Consider the following 12,570-nt stretch of genomic DNA (forward strand, 5'->3'; position numbering starts at 1 on the left):
ACACACACACACACACCTATTCCACTCTTGGCTGTGTACTCTAAGAAAGTAATTCAAAGGAACAGTAAACCTTTACCCTACAAGATGTGTGATGTTTGGTGTTTTGGTTATTATAGAAGAAAAGAACTACTCGTGTGTAGAGTGGAGCTGGGCAGTTATCGCTGGGCTCCCCAGGAAGCTGGCTGTGAGACAGTGCAGTGTTTGGGGAGTACAGGGGTGCTGAGGGGGGAGGAAAGGACAGCTCTGGCGTTGGGAGGACCCGTCACATTCTCCCCTTTTCACATTTCTGCTCTTCTTCTATGATATGGAGGCTTATATTATTGATTTTCAGCCTTTCTTGTTTTCCTCAATATATGCATTTAACCCTACAAATTTCACACTAAAACATTGCTTTCGCTTTGTCCAACAAGTCTTGATATGTTGTGCTTTGATTAGAATGTAGTTCAAAATATTTCTTTTTTAGAAATTAGATTTATATAGATTATTGTTGTAAATTGTAAATTATTTAGAAATGGGTTGATTAATATTCAAGAAGTTTGGGGGACTTCCCTGGCAGTCCAGTGGTTAAGACTTCGCCTTCCAATGCAGGAGGTGCGGGTTCGATCCCTGGTTGGGGAGCTAAGATCCCACATGCCTCGGGGCCAGAAAAAAAACAAAAACATAAAACAGAAGCAATATTGTAACAAATTCAATAAAGACTTAGAAAAAATATTTAAGAAGTTTGGGATCTTCATTAGTTTTCCTTTTTTAAAATAATTTTTAGCTTAATTCCCCTCTAGTCCGAGAACACACTCTGGATGAAATCAACCCTTTGAAATTCATGGAGGCTCTCTATTTATGGCCCAGCACGTGGTCATTGTTAATATTCAATATGTGCTTCAAAAGACTATGAATTCTGCAGTGGTTCAGGGCTGTGTTCTATGTATACAAATTAGATCATGTCTCTTAATCACATATTCATAGTTATGTTACACAATTTCTTAATGTGTTATTCAATTTCTTAATTATGTTACTCAGGTTTTTTCTGTTTTTTTTTTTTTTGTTTTTTTAATAAATTTATTTATTTATTTTGGCTGTGTTGAGTCTTTGTTTCTGTGCGAGGGCTTTCTCTAGTTGCGGCGAGCGGGGGCCACTCTTCATCGCAGTGCGCGGGCCTCTCACTGTCGCGGCCTCTCTTGTTGCGGAGCACAGGCTCCAGACGCGCAGGCTCTGTAGCTGTGGCTCACGGGCCCAGTTGCTCCGCGGCATGTGGGATCTTCCCAGACCAGGGCTCGAACCCGTGTCCCCTGCATTGGCAGGCAGATTCTCAACCCCTGCGCCACCAGGGAAGCCCTCAGGTTTTTTAATCAGTGAAGACTGGTTTTTCCGTCCGCTTATTTTCTCAATTATTCTGAGACATGTTAAATCTCCCGTGAACTTTTCCCTTCTTTGAATTCTCTCATTTTTTGCTTTATCTATTTTAAAACTATATTAGTCGGATTTAGAATTATTATATTTATTTTTCTGAAATTTATTATACAGATTAAGAGCAATATAGCTTTTTGTTGAATTGAACGATTCATTGTTTAGACAGATCCCTATTTATTTCTAGAAAATTTTCTAACCTTAAAATATATTTTTATTATCAGTATAGTGACATAAGCCCTTTTAAGTACTTTTATTATATTTGTAATGATTTAATTTTCAAACTGTGTTCTATGTCACATACGTATCATAGTTAGATCCCCAAATAATCCTAGGACTTTAGAACATGCTGACACCACTACTCTTCTCCTGACTTCAACGTAATTGACATTATGCATTGAAATTTTACATCATCTTAAGTCTCCCAAATATTGCTATTATTGTTCTATGCCATATTCAGTTAATTTTCCTCTACTTCTCCATTCAACTCCTCTTTATTGATTTCTGAAATCCCTTCCTTTGCTCTGGAGCTATTTTCTCTGTGTCTCAGTGTTTTCATTTCTAATGAGCTGTCTTCCAGAGCTGAAATCCCGCTTTCTGTTCTGTCAAAGCTGCTGTGCAAACTCTTTAGGGATTTAGGGATTTCATAACTTCACATATACTATGTTTTCAGATTTTAGAATTTCTATTTAAAAAAAATAAATTCTAATTAACTGATGAAAATCTGTATCTTTTCATATACTGAGTACAGATTTTCTTCTATTTTTTAAGTGTTCATCGTAGCCTTTTAAAGTCCTTGGTAGCTTACATCAATGGTGGGATCAAACCTGGGTTTGATCTGGAGTTTTAGCTGGAGCCCCACCTCTCCCCTTTGTGCCCCGGACGGACCCTCAAGCCCTCAGGGAAGGTGTGGTTCCCCGGGTGGGCCACATCCCTCAGTCCTCCCCTCTGCCTGCTCCCCTGTCTCAGCAGCTCTCTCTCGAGTTTGAATAGATGTTTTCTGTCTGACTTGTTTCTCCCAAGAGTGCTGGTTTCCTGTCAACTGCTCTGTCTTCATGAGGACGTGCAGGTCTACGTTTACGCTATGAATATTCTGTTTGCACTGTATCATCACTGCTGTTCACTTAACAATGTGCAGTCAGGCAACTTAAACTTGAGTTTGGCAGGTAGTTAGCTAGATGCCTTTACCGGTTTTCTAGTAAGGAGAATTTCATTGTCTGTACTCTCTAAGTATGTGTTTAATTATTTTAATATAATTTTTATAAAGTGTGGATTAAATTATTGATAACATTTTTTTTTTAATTTTTAGGTTAAAAAAGATTATCTCAAAGGGTGCTTTTATTTAGGTGTCTGAACCAGGGAAATCCCAAGCAACAGTGGTGTTATAGAACTCTCAAATTTAAGAGTATTTATACGAAGAAATTCTGTTTAAACAAGACTTGTTGGGGAAGTGCTGATAAGGAGGGTGAAAGTGAGAAACTGAAGAGGGTGGTTTTTTTATTTTTAAGGAATTAAGAAAATCAGAATAAGAAGCACCAGGATGGAGAGTATTGCATAAGACTGAAGATAATAGAAATTTATTGCATCCGAGAAGATGTTTTAACAAAAAAAAGTATATAAATTGTATTCTGTTCAAGGCTTTAGAGAGTGTAATTAGATGATTTTGGGAAGGTTGTAAATATTCTCTATGATCAAGGTATAATCTACTAAGTCAGTGAATTTAGGTTAAGTCCAATTTGTGACAGTTTAGGGGCTGCCTTCTGATTTTAGTGACCATATAATGAAAAATGCATGCACCAATATAGTAGTAAGTAGGAGAAAATGGTCTTAGGAGAAGTGAGGGAAGGTTTTATGCAGTGGGTAATTATGACACTATAAGGAATGGACATGTGTATTAATTACACAGGTTGCTTTGAATCACTGAGCGCTAGGATTTTCTGATTAAAGGAGATACTCTATCTTTCCCACTCCTGTGGTTATAATCTACGTGAATTAACTATGTGTTTGTGAACCCACACATACTAGCTTTTCTTCTTGACGTCTTACTTCTTGGAAGCGAACGTGAACTGGAAAAGAAAGGTCATAATAATAATCACTGCAAAACAGCAATGGTTAATTTCAGTGATGCTCCTGGTTATGGATACTGCTGTGTCATATGCATTTTGTAACAACTTTTCTCCTCACAACAACCCCGTGAGTTAATGCTATTATTACCTCACTTTTACAGATGAGGAGACTCAAGCGTAGAGAGGTTAAAACTAGTCCAGGGGTGCCGGTTAATAGAAGCACTGATGTCCCCTCTGCTAGAAATGACACATTCAGTCTCAGCTGGGGCACCAATGTTCCCGGCCAACTTCTGCAATCACAGTCCGGAGTAGCTGCCTGTCACATGCTATTCAAGTTCTCCGCATAGCACCGCCAGTGACACAATTTTCTTTTCACCTGTTTACTTATGTTTGTGGGTATCCTGTGTCCTCTTTATTCATTGTTATGGAAGATGAGACATCTCATTTTTCATGTCCTTCTGTATCCACAGCATCTGTTACAATGCTGGGGTGTAAGAGGTGCTCAGTACTCAAGAAATATTTGTTTAAGGGATGTCCAGTTTGTGAACTGGTCTAAGCTGTAAAAGCTGCTCCTCACTGCCATGAGCATCATCCTTAGTGGTCACTGTTGTGAGGAAAGCAAAGTCCACCCAAAGGAGCTGAGGAAAGTAGACGGGGGTTCAGAAGGACCTTTCCTGTCCAGGTGTCCACCATGCTGTGAATAACTCACTGTCGAACCACACTGGTACAGATACCTCTCCTGTGGGATCAGGAGATGGGGAGACATGCGTACAAAGCCAGAATAATATGAAGGGTTTAGAACAAGATATATTTTTTGAATGAGCAATTGTAATCTTTTCACTACATTTGAAAACAAGATATGGATCACCAGAGAGGCAGTAGCACCACAACTAGGAGGGTCCAGGTCAGGCAGTCTAGCCAGCATCAGAGTTTCCTGAGGGTGTGACCTTGGTCGGGTCCCCTCATCCCCTAATTACACCTTGTGAGTTAGCAGATGCTCTTCACAGGCTGCCCTTACCTGCTACACTGTGAGTTTTTCACAACCTGCAGCAGACATTTCAGGAAAGGTTAGGGTTGAGACATAGCTTGGTAAATGACACTGAGCTAAGAAGACTAAGCATCCCTCAGCCACTTGTCCATGGGGTGAGACAGGGATTCCGGTGCCGAGAGCCCAGTTAGCTGAGTGGCTGACAGGGTCTTGGTGCTCCAGCAGGGTGTCAGGCCAGAGCCACTGAGGTGGGAAAGCCGAGTTCAGGACATTGGACCACCAGAGACATCCAGGCTCCACGTAATATTAAACAGTGAAAGTTCTCCCAGAGATCTCCATCTCAATGCTAAGACCCAGCTCCAATCAATGGCTGGCAAGCTACAGTGCTGGACACCCCATGCCAAACAACTACCAAGACAGGAACACAACACCACCCATTAGCAAAGAGCCTGCCTAAAATCATAATAAGTTCACAGATGTCCCAAACACACCACTGGACGTGGTCCTGCCCACCAGAAAGACAAGATTCAGCCTCATCCACCAGAACACAGGCACTAGTCCCCTCCACCAAGAAGCCTACACAACCCACTGAACCAAACTTACCCACTGGGGGCAGACACCAAAAACAAAGGGAGCTGCAAACCTGCAGCCTGTGAAAAGGAGACCCCAAACACAGTAAGTTAAACAAAATGAGAAGACAGAGAAACACACAGCAAATGAAGGAGTAAGGTAAAAACCCACCAGACCAAACAAATGACGAGGAAATAGGCAGTCTACCTGAAAAAGAATTCAGAGTAATGATAGTAAAGATGATCCAAAATCTTGGAAATAGAATGGAGAAAATACGAAAAGAGTTTAAGAAGGGCCTAGAAGAACTAAAGAGCAAACAAACAATGGTGAACAACACAATAAATAAAATTAAAAATTCTCTAGAAGGAATCAATAGCAGAATAACGGAGGCAGAAGAATGGTTAAGTGACCTGGAAGATAAAATAGAGGAAATAACTACCACAGAGAAGAATAAAGGAAAAAGAATGAAAAGAATTGAGGACAGCCTCAGAGACCTCTGGGACCATATTAAATGCACCAACATTCAAATTATAGGGGTCCCAGAAGAAGAACAGAAAAAGAAAGGGAGTGAGAAAATATTTGAAGAAATTATAGTTGAAAACTTCCCTAGTATGGGAAAAGCAAGAGTCAATCAAGTCCAGGAAGCACAGAGTCCCATACAGGATAAATCCAAGGAGAAACACACCAAGACACATATTAATCAAACTATCAAAAATTAAATACAAAGAAAAAATATTAATAGCAGCAAGGGAAAAGCAACAAATAACATACAAGGAGACCCCCATAAGGTTAACAGCTGATTTTTCAGCAGAAACTCTGCAAGCCAGAAGGGAAAGGCAGGACATATTTAAAGTGATAAAAGGGAAAAACCTAGAACCAAGATTACTCTACCCGGCAAGGATCTCATTCAGATTCGTTGGAGAAATTAAAACCTTTACAGATAAGCGAAGACTAAGAGAACTCAGCACCACCAAACCAGCTTTACAACAAATGCTAAAGGAACTTCTCTAAGCAGGAGACACAAGAAAAGAAAAAAAGACTTACAATAACAAACCCAAAACAATTAAGAATATGATAATAGGAAGATACATATCAATAACTACCTTAAAGGTAAATAGATTAAATGCTCCAACCAAAGGGCACAGACTGGCTGAATGGATACAAAAAAGATCCATATATATGCTGTTTACAAGAGACCCACTTTAGACCTAGGGACACTTACAGACTGAAAGCGAGGGGATGGAAAAAGACATTCCATGCAAATGGAAATTGAAAGAAAGCTGGCATAGCAATACTCATATCAGACAAAATAGACTTAAATAAAGAATGTTACAAGAGACAAAGAAGGACACTACATAATGATCAAGGGATCAATCTAAGAAGAAGATATAACAATTGTAAATATTTATGCACCCAACATAGGAGCACCTCAATACATAAGGCAAATGCTAACAACCATAAAAGGGGAAATCAACAGTAACACATTCATAGTAGGGGACTTTAACACCCCACTTTCACCAATGGACCGATCATCCAAAATGAGAATAAATAAACACAGTTTTAAATGATACATTAAACAAGATGGACTTAACTGATATTTATAGGACATTCTATCCAAAAACAGCAGAATGCACTTTCTTCTCAAGTGCTCACGGAACATTCTCCAGGATAGATCACATCTTGGGTCACAAATCAAGCCTTGGTAAATTTAAGAAAATTGAAATCATATCAAGCATCTTTTCTGACCACACCGCTGTGAGACTAGATATCAATTACAGGAAAAAATCTGTAAAAAAAACAAACACATGGAGGCTAAACAATACACTACTAAATAACCAAGAGATCACTGAAGAAATCAAAGAGGAAATCAAAAAATACCTCGAAACAAATAACAATGAAAACACGATGACCCAAAATCTATGGGATGAGGCAAAAGCAGTTCTAAGAGGGAAATTTATAGCAATACAATCCTACCTCCAGAAACAAGAAACATCTCAAATAAACAACCTAAACGTACACCTAAAGCAATTAGAGAAAGAAGAACAAAAAACACCAAAGTTAGCAGAAGAAGGAAATCATGAAGATAAGGTCAGAAATAAATGAAAAAGAAATGAAGGAAACAATAGCAAAGAGCAATAAAACTAAAAGCTGGTTCTTTGAGAAGATAAACAAAATTGATAAACCATTAGCCAGACTCATCAAGAAAAAAAGGGAGAAGACTCAAATCAATAGAATTAGAAATGAAAAAGGAGAAGTAACAACTGACACTGCGGAAATACAAAGGATCATGAGAGATTACTACAAGCCACTATATGCCAATAAAATGGACAACCTTGAAGAAATAGACAAATTCTTAGAAAAACACAACCTTCTGTGGCTGAACCAGGAAGAAATAGAAAATATGAACAGACCAATCACAAGCACTGAAATTGAGCCTGTGATTAAAAATCTTGCAACAAACAAAAGCTCAGGACCAGATGGCTTCACAGGAGAATTCTATCAAACATTTAGAGAAGAGCTAACACTTATCCCTCTCAAACTCTTCCAAATTATAGCAGAGGGAAGAACACTCCCAAACTCATTCTACGAGGCCACCATCACCCTGATACCAAAATCAGACAAAGACGTCACAAAGAAAGAAAACTACAGGCCAGTATCACTGATGAACATAGATGCAAAAATCCTCGACAAAATACTAGCGAACAGAATCCAACAGCACATTAAAGTGATCATACACCACAATCAACTGGGGTTTATCCCAGCAATGCAAGGATTCTTCAATATACACAAAGCAAGCAATGTGATACACCATATTAACATATCGAAGGAGAAAAACCATATGATCATCTCAATAGATGCAGAAAAATCTTTCAACAAAATTCAACACCCATTTTTGATAAAAACCCTCCAGAAAGTAGGCATAGAGGGAACTTTCCTCAACATAATAAAGGCCATATATGACAAACCCACAGCCGACATCGTCCTCAATGGTGAAAAACTGAAAGCATTTCCACTAAGATCAGGAACAAGACAAGGTTGCCCACTCTCACAACTATTTTTCAACATAGTTTTGGAAGTTTTAGCCATAGCAATCAGAGAAGAAAAAGAAATAGAAGGAATCCAAATCGGAAAAGAAGAAGTAAAATTGTCACTGTTTGCAGATGACATGATACTATACATAGAGAATCCTAAAGATGCTACCGGAAAACTACTAGAGCTAATCAATGAACTTGGTAAAGTTGCAGGATACAAAATTAATGCACACAAATCTCTTGCATTCCTATACACTAATGATGAAAAATCTGAAAGAGAAATTAAGGAAAGACACCCATTTACCATTGCAACAAAAAGAATAAAATACCTAGGAGTAAACCTACCTAAGGAGACAAAAGACCTGTATATGGAAAACTATAAGACACTGATGAAAGAAATTAAAGATGATACAAACAGATGGAGAGATATACCATGTTCTTGGACTGGAAGAATTAACATTGTGAAAATGACTATACTACCTAAAGCAATCTACAGATTCAATGCAATCCCTATCAAACTACCAATGGCATTTTTCACAGAACAAGAACAAATAATTGCACAATTTGTATGGAAACACAAAAGACACCAAATAGCCAATGCAATCTTGAGAAAGAAAAATGGAGCTGGAGGAATCAGGCTTCCTGACTTCAGACTATACTACAAAGCTACAGTAACCAAGACAGTATTGTACTGGAATGAAAACAGAAATATAGATCAATGGAACAGGATAGAAAGCCCAGAGATAAACCCATGTACATATGGTCACCTTATCTTTGATAAAGGAGGCAGGAATACACAGTGGAGAAAAGACAGCTTCTTCAATAAGTGGTGCTGGGAAAACTGGACAACTACAGGTAAAAGAATGAAATTAGAACACTCCTTAACACCATACACAAAAATATACTCAAAATGGATTAAAGACCTAGATGTTAGGCCAGACCGTATAAAACTCTTAGAGGAAATCATAGGCAGAACACTCTATGACATAAATCACAGCAAGATCCCTTACGACCCACCTCCCCTAGAGAAATGGAAATAAACCCAAAAATAAACAACTGAGATCTAATGAAACTTAAAAGCTTTTGCACAGCAAAGGAAACCATAAACAAGATGAAAAGACAACCCTCAGAATGGGAGAAAATATTTGCAGACGAAGCAACTGACAAAGGATTAATCTCCAAAATATACAAGCAGCTCATGCAGCTCAATATCAGAAAAACAAGCAACCCAATCCAAAAACGGGCAGAAGACCTAAATAGACATTTCTCCAAAGAAGATATACAGACTGCCAACAAACACATGAAAGGATGTTCAACATCACTAATCATTAGAGAAATGCAAATCAAAACTACAATGAGATCACCTCACACTGGTCAGAATGGCCATCATCAAAAATCTACAAACAATAAATGCTGTAATGGGTGCGGAGAAAAGGGAAGCCTCTTGCACTGTTGGTGGAAATGTAAATTGATCCAGCCACTATTTCACTCAAAGAGCATCCCAAATGAGAAAAAATGAGAAAAAAGATGCTTTCACCTCTTCCCATCACTCTGCCAGAGGGAAAGTGATGTCTCCTGAAACTGCAAATGGAAAATCACATACCCTGTCAGGCTCGGTTAGGTATTGGGCACTCAAAAATCTTCTCAAAATATTTATCTTAGAGCATTTCCTATTGATTTATTTCTCAGAAAAATCTCATGTGTAGTAAAATAAAAAAACGTTGTCTCTTGTTATAAATAAAAGTTCTCTCTTATTTAGCACCTTTATGTCTTCCATTTTGCTGCTATTTCTCTAGGTCTTTTATGTCTTAGTCCTCTATGTTTTATATGTAATATCCCTGAACTCGGTAATTGAATGTATTCATATATGTTTTAGCATGACCTTGTAGTCAAGATTGTGCTGTCTGTTGGTATAGCATGAAAAGAAAGCTTATGGCTGACACTAAGGACCTACAGAATAAAGTTCAGGCTTCACAAGTTGTCTCTGGACATTCACACACCATAGTGGGAATTTAAAATGATGTGTCATCCTTGGAAAACAGCCTGGCGATTTCTCCGATGATTAAACATACGGTTACTATATGACCCAGAAACTCCACTCCCAGGTACACAGGCAAGAAGCGGAAACATACGTTCTCACGCTTCCACGTCCCGTCAGCGCCTGTCTCTGGGGGATCTTTTCCTAAGTTTCCTGGAAACTCTTCCCTCCTTCCAGTCTGTGTCTCTTTGTTGGACTCTGCCTGGCATCAGGCTGCCTCCACGCTGACCTTAGCTTCGTCCTGCAGCCTTTATTTTTTGTGATTCTTAGAGAGGTCTCTCGTTTAGACCTCTGACAATAGCCAAAGGTGGCAAGCGGGACAAATCCCCTTATTATCTAAGTGACCTTGAGAACCGTGTTTAACTCTACAGGCTTCAGCTTCCTGGGCTTTAATAAAATTGTGGGCGCTTCAAACGCTAGAGTACAGTTGAGGAATGGAATTCTGCACAGTAATTTTCTGGATATTTGCCATATTTACACTGATGCACTGCTCCCAGCATCCCTGAGATTGAAATATAGACTTTAGTGCATTTGTTTTTTTTTTTTTTTTTTTTTTTTTTTTTTAACATCTTTATTGGGGTATAATTGCTTTACAATGGTGTGTTAGTTTCTGCTTTATAACAAAGTGAATCAGTCATAAGTGCATTTGTTTTAAAAGAAGAAAGAATTTTACAAGTCTGACCTATATCAAATATGGAAGTGATCTATTTCCATTTATTTCCTTTATAATTTATGGAAGCAGCCTTTCCGGAATTCACTGTCAACCCCAAATACTAGAAGTAACGTGGGAAAGCTTCCTACCTTTCTTCCTTCTTTCTCCGCAATCCTGTGACCCAAAATGTTAGCCAGTGTAGAGATTACATTTCAAATAAACTGTTAATATGCAGAAGTTGCAAATGCTCACCTGTGGTCCAGTGAGAAAGCCTGGGTAATAAAGTAATAATGTGCGAGCCTCTGGTGACCCCAGATAAGGTAACCTGTTTGTTAGAAAGAGGGAGGCAGGGACACAGGTGCTGATGTCCACCTTTCCTATCCGCCTGTGGAAGGGGCCACGCAATATGCATCTCTCCCTGTGGAGCACCAGCTGGGAAATAAATGTGTAATTGATCTTTTCCTTTGAAACAGTGTATTTGCCCAAGTCCCCAAGGCAGTGTGTGCATAAATCCGCCATCAGAACCACTTCTGACTTGACTCATTTGCTAATGAAAGCTAAGTCACCCAGTGAAGGTCTGGGATGCTTACAGACTCCTGTTACTCATGAATGTTGATTCTGCCCATTTTTCAAAGTTGTATTTAACCGCAAGCGGGTCCCTTGATGGTTTCGCCTGAGTGAAGCAATTTATCTGCGACCTTTCTGTGCTCAGAGAGCAGCGTCAACCCTCTCTTGCTTATTTAGTCCCAAATGGGATTTATGCAAATCCCTCATCTGTGTACAAATCTAATGGTTTTAGGGTGTCAGTACTTCTAGCCTTTTGTGTTCATTATACTGGTTGCTGAAAAAATAAATGCCTAACCAAGCATGCTTTTCTTCAAGATTGATTTTTTTTCCTTAAGTAACCATGAAGTGTATCGTATTGCAATACAGCCTCTTCTTAAGTGCATTATTGAAGTGCTATTTTCCTGAATCACCCCGAGAAGCACCTCGCTTTCAAACCCCCCAGGCAGTGAATATGAGACCAAATCATTCCTTCAGGACAATGGTCTCCTATGCTCGAGACCTGGCTGAGAAAGGGGAGCCCCGAGGCCATCGGTGGAGGGGGGCCATGTCACATGCAGTGCTCCAGTGGACTTAATGACGTGATTGTGTGGGAACATCTCCAGTGGTCTCAAGCGGGTTATAACACGCAGAGATCAGCTCAGAAAGGCTCAGAGAGGCCTCGGACTCCTCAGAGCTGTGCATCTCTGTTTTCTTTTGCATGTTTCTAGGATATACATTATACTGCACAATTAAAAGTTTGGACAAAATAATCAATGTGTTCTAGTCACAATCGTGTGGTTGAATCCACCTTCTCCCTCCCGTTTCTCCTCCTTTTCTCCTTTTTTATCTTCAATTTTTCCTCCTGGTCTTTCCTGCCTTCTCTCTTCCCTTTGCTTCCTCCCTCCCTCGTTCCCTCCTTCTCCTTTTCCTTCCTGTCTCTAACTTCCCACCTGGTCCATCTGACACGTGTTTACACCACAGTACAGGCATCGTAGTAAGAGGTGGGGAAACAAAGCCAAGCAAGGTACCGACTGTCCGATCTTGCCTCTCCGTCCACGGAAGCATCTCTCGGAAGCATTCCCGGAAGCACCCATGGAGGCACGCCTCTCCTGAGGCACCTAGAGAATTTCCTCTGTGGGCTGCTCTGCTGTGAAACCAAACACGGACCAACAGGTGAGGCGGGTCTCAAGTGCCCGTCCCCTGGATCTTCATGGTTCTCATGAGCAAGCTCAGATCTCTGAGAAGCCTGCACTGAGGATGGACGGCGCCCCAGG

The sequence above is a fragment of the Tursiops truncatus genome, chromosome 17 (assembly GCF_011762595.2).
Source record: "Tursiops truncatus isolate mTurTru1 chromosome 17, mTurTru1.mat.Y, whole genome shotgun sequence".
Classification (NCBI taxonomy): Eukaryota; Metazoa; Chordata; class Mammalia; order Artiodactyla; family Delphinidae; genus Tursiops; species Tursiops truncatus.